Consider the following 5,783-nt stretch of genomic DNA (forward strand, 5'->3'; position numbering starts at 1 on the left):
AGCTGGTATGCCAGGTATGTGCAGTTGGACTGGATTTGCCTAACATGCAAGAATGTGGACACCACAGTGCAGTTGTACTGGAGTTGCAGGTATCAACATTTTCACCTCCAAAATTAATTAGAAAGTAAAGGCTGAACACATCATCCCAACTCACTCCCCATGTCCCAGAAAAAAAGTTTCAGGAAAGCAACTCCCTTCAGCAACCTACATCCTTCTCAGCTATGTAACTTACTCCAGTAATGGACAATACTTTTTTTTTTTCCCTGCCTAATCCTTTCCCAATAATCTTACTTTTCCATGCAAAGACCTAACCTAAGTAGACCCATGAACTCAAGAGAACCAGTCTGCTGCTTTTGTGTTTTCGCAAATACATCAGTAAACAAGCAGCAGCAGCAAACACACCATGCTTACAGTGCACGTTAAAGGCAGCGGCCAACTTGAACACATTATGGCCAATCTTGCAGCTTAGCAGAGGGACGAATTTTGCTGCCCTACAGAAACAGGACTGCAGATATAGGATCACGCCTAAATTAGATGCTTTCCAGAGCAGAAAGCCAGGCTGTACTTAATGACTGACTAACTAGAAGTGATAGAGTTGGAATTCTCCCCTCCCTTGCTTCCCCACCACCAGGCACAGTGTGCCTGGGTAACTTTGTGATGAAGATAGCTCAGACTTCCCAAGTAGCAACTGCTGATGGTTATCAGTGTTGCACGGCAATGGGAGTGGGGGAGGCGGCTGTGGCACAGGGTTATGCCAGCTGCACTGGTGGGGGTGTCCTTAAGCCAGAAAAATGCCATACCATGGACTCCTTTGGGTTCTTTCCTTAGGTCCAGTTAATTCACCTGAGCACAAAAGCTCGCAAAGCAACGGAGTTATTTCTCTAACTCAAAACAGGCTGCAAGAAGACTTTGTGGCCCTTCTCTTTTTGCTTCCGTCACTGCCCGGAGGAAAATTCCTTTCCTGAGGGCCCTTTGACACGGCTTTAAATGAAGGCGAGATTTTTTATTTTTATTTTTTTTACTGCTGCTGGATGCTGCATTCTCTTAGTTTATATTCCACTCTTCCAGCAGCTTATCACGTTCAGAAGCAGACAATTTTCAGATCAAGTGTTACAGTGGCTTCAGTGAGTCTTGTGTGCATTGAGCTGCTGATAAAGCCTTCTCTAGATCCTAGGTATAAGCTTTGGTGAGTTTCGCCATTATTTATTTGAAAAGAAGTCATTGCTAAAAAAGTCAGATGCTCTGGACTGATGAAGTCCTAAGCCTGCAACATACTTTATATACGGAAGAAAACAAAGTTCTCATTTCTAAACAACTGCCAAATTTCCTTCTGAAAAAAACAAAACCACACGCCCTTTTATTGCAGAGAGAAGCGTCTTTACTGACGTCAAGCACCACAACAAACGAAGCAGAACACTCACCATTTACCCTGACTCTAGCCAGCATACTCCTCGGTCTCATTTTTCAGCACTTAAACTGAGCTTCTCTTAGGCACACAGAGCCACAGACTATTCCAGGTGAGCAGCCCTTTGTGAAACAAGGAGTTCAGGCTGCTGAACTTGGTGACTTAATGGGAGACCTGCTGTGAAGGTTTTTACCACTTGATAGGAGTTCCATAGGTTAAAGGAAAAAAAAATTGAAAGCCCAATCTAAATTCAGCTGCAGGAGGTAGCTTTTAATTGCACTTTGGATCAATAAAGCAGCAATCTAACACTTCCTTGTGTTACTAGGCAGGGGTTTGTACTTTTCCAGACAATTTTCCCCCTGCTTTTCATATGTACTCTTTTGCTCGTAAGATCTGGATTCTCCGCAGTTTAAGCACAGAAAAAGTATTCATATCCTTAGAGAACATACTGAATGATTTATCTGTGCCAGAGATTTTGGTACCTTACCAGCAGCAACAGCACGTTCAGTAAATAGTCCCAACATTTAAGCAGTTTAAGGTACTAGAAAAGTTTTAAAAATAGCAGTCTCAAATTGTTACAGCCTGCACTGAAGCGATAGGTGTACTCAAGGACTTAAAGGGTGTTAAGCAGCATTTTATTCCTTTTCCCAGCTGTATAACGCTAAGAGCAGGCCACAAGGTAAATAGGCATTAAAAAAGCTCCATCCAGAAATCTCCTGTCAAGAGAAAATGTGTTATTGTAGCCCTCTTGTGTTCAGCTGCATCATCAGCTGTTGGATCCAGTCTCCTACCTTACGCCCCTTAACTCAAGAGCCAGAGAACCTTTACATGCTTTAACCACACTGCCATTCAAGTTCTTTGCCCTCTACACCTCCCTTCAGTTTCTTTCACGTTTTTCCTCTTCCCACCCCCAAACGTACAATTCAGGTATACTCAGGCCATGCTCTGCAACAGCAGAGTGCTCAGTTGGTATGCTCCACAGCAAAACAAGAGAATTACTGTTTTGTAGGAGGAGGAGGAGGGTTAAAACATCCCTCACTGCCTATAAGCATGCTTATGTTCCCAGCACTTATTATATTTATAAATGGGCCACAATGAACACAATTTACAGCCTTTTTCCCCTTATTAGATTATGCCTAAGAGATCAAGTTTTAAATTGAACACCCCACAAATACCATTCAGACATTTGCAACATTTCTCTATCCCTACAGAAAACACCCTGACCTTCTCCAAGCCCAGTAAGTACTACTGACCATACTATGGGTCCCAGATCTTCCCTATCGATCACCAGGATTAAAAGGTCTGGTGTCCACCACTTTGGCGGGACCCCGCACAGTCAGGGTTGCGAGAGGTAATGTTTTTTACAGTATGCTTGTCCAAACTGCAAGGGCTGTAGCAAACAGAAGAGCAAGGATGGCAACATTGCTGTGGTTACTGAATGGGATGGAGCCTTGTAGCTGAGGATGAGATAACAGGTCGGTTCCTAAAGACTCACCTTCCACGTCTGCTGCCTCAGTCTTCCTTAACAGCCACTGCAAGGCCAGCTCACTCTTACAGACCAGAAGGCTCAGGCAAGCAGTTTGGTCGTGCTTCAAGAGCTCTTATCGCCCGTCTCAAGGAGCCAAACTCCAACACAGACATGCTGCTGCAGAGGAAACCTGGAGAAGGAGCCACAAACTAAGAGAAAAAGAAGGAGAAATGTAATGAGAACAGAAAACAGGCAAAGGACAGTGACTAGAACAGAAAGAGAGCTATGGCTTAGCAGCAGCTACGTCAAGGAACGTGGGCAAGCAGCACCCGCTCCTGATCAGCAACACAGAGGATGCACTTCAGTTCGTGAACATTTATAAGAGTTTTGACAGACACATGCATATAGATCGTAGGAGTAGCTAAAACCATACAGAAAAGAGGCTTCAGGAAACAAAAGATCAGGATAGATGCGTGAGGCTCATGGAGTCTTCTTTACTTGAAAGACAGCCATAGAGTAGCAACGTTAAGAGCAAGTTTAACCCTGGTCTGTCTTCCCTCAGAAGCAAGTAAAGTGGAGAAAAGCATGCCCCTCCAAAACATTTGTTCAGTTTCCTAAGAAACAGTGTAATATAAAGCATTTCAGAGGAAGAATGGAAACACCTCATATAAAAACACAGATGGAAAATCCTACAGTAAACCTGTATTTCTATATTAATTCATCTTAGTTTTGGACTTTGGCATTTGGAAAAATGCTAAGAGATACCTAAGCCTCTTGGCATCTCACAGAAAGCATGATTCTTAGCATACCAGTGGCTTTCTAGACAAAATTAACAGGACGTACTTAATAATTCAGTTATAACAGCTAGATGTAAGGTAACCCACACAATCCATGTGACAAAAAGCAACTCAAGAATGAATATTCCAAATATTCTGCAGCCACGCCAGCCAATCCACTCACATTGGTATAGTCACATTAAGAATATATCAAAGAATCTGGTTTGTCTCCTCTATGCAGGGGCAGATTATGTAGAAAAATCAGTAAGAGACCCTGGGTACACAAGCACATTAGAGATCAATCAGTTATGGCAACTCTGAGCTGCCCATATACTGGGGCGAAAAAGGCTCATGATATCGAAGCAGAAAGCAAAGTTTCTAATGACCTCATGTTTCAGTTCATTATTTAATAAAATATTTTATATTTAAATTAGGAAAAATAATTTGTATAGACTTAGTTTATTACTGATATCATTTTAAAACTTTCTTCTGTTGCATAAACAATAAAAACAGTAACACTATCTTGAAATCTGTTCAACTATTAGCTTTTGCATATTTATAGTTTAGTAGCCTGCACAGAGACCATACCCTTACTTTCTCCAAAGGGGCAAAAACTGCAGGATCATTTGGTTGCAGCTGCTTAAGAGTTCATTGAGAAGGCTTGCTGTTCTGGATACATCATACAACTGCCTTTCCCCTTAAACCCACAAGGAGCAGATAAAGCTTCAAAAGGTCAAGTTTCAACCCACTGAAAGATATTTAGTTGATGACAATAAAAAAAAAAGCTAAGCTGGCAGAAGTTCATTATTTCCTCAAGAGCTTGATCGTGGTGCTTCAGTTAGCCAAGTCATTCAGAACTAAGGACTTAAGTCTACTCAGACAAAAACACCTTAGAGAGCTTTCCTTCTAAAGTATGCAGTAGTAAATCTGATAACCATTTAAAAAAAAAAAAGTCTTTCCTGAATCCAGCTTGTTCTAAATCTGCCCATTGCATAAAGTCAACACCACACCACAAACCTCATTGCTAAGGACTTGCCACACAGCTTATCTGAAGCTTGTGTTGTTGTAAACTGCATGAGCTACATGCAAAGTGGTCAGCTACACATTCTCATTTATAAAAACAATGCATTTATTTCAGCATTTTCACCACAAGGACCCCTTTTGCAGTTCTCAAACATTTTCATGCTCAATCCAGAGTTCAGATAGTTTATTTACAACACACTGTATGACGGTCTGCAGAGATCTCTGAACAAGCTTTCCCGACTACAGATCATGAAGAGCTTGATTGTTTCCGGTCAAGTTTTTGTTGCAGCTAGAGAACAGGGCATCCTGCTTTGGGAAATGTGAGAAGTTGAAGCTGATCAAAATGAGATGTCTCAAAAAAAAAATACGGTATTATACTGCATAAGCTACTCAACTACCTTTCAGCAGTGGAAAGAGTTTGTGAAACCCTTTCAGATTCCTTCTATAGTTTCTAAATACCCTAGGGAGCGTTGAGCTATGATACATTTTAACAGGCCAGCATTCAGGTATTCCAAGTGTTACAATGCCACCAGTGCTGCATCCCAGCCTGCCAAGGCTGTGAGCAACTGTGAAGTACATATTCCCTGCTTGTCCTCATCCTTCCTCCATGAGGAAGTATCACAAAACAAGTGCAACCACCTCCTGTGGCTGCAGTTTGTCTCCTCTGTGTATATCTTATTGGAGACTCCACTCATCCCATCCAACAGAGACTGGAATTTCCATAATACCTCAGACAGACCCAAGGCATCTCAGGGAAGGGGGGTTGATCCTCTGATACTCTATGTTGCAAGAAGCTTGGCATACCTCTGAAGAAGAACTAGATGAACCAGAGGAGAGGTCTGTATGAGCTGGCAAGCAGGACACAGGATAGGGGGCACAGCTGTACATCCCTAGTTAGGACCATGCAGCAGTTGTTTGTCTCAGCTCATGTTTCATCACAGGCCTTTAAGCCCAGTGCTGTGGCTCATTCAGCTCCAACACAACGCATCTGACAAGCCATCCCTCCAACCGAGGATTTGGACATGGGCTGTCTAAAGAAGGAGCCAGAGCACAGAACGGGAGTTGTTCATTCATAGAATTTAAGAAAAGATGGATCATCCGAATAGACTAA

The sequence above is a fragment of the Anser brachyrhynchus genome, assembly GCF_964034855.1.
Source record: "Anser brachyrhynchus genome assembly, chromosome: 9".
In the NCBI taxonomy this organism is placed as follows: Eukaryota; Metazoa; Chordata; class Aves; order Anseriformes; family Anatidae; genus Anser; species Anser brachyrhynchus.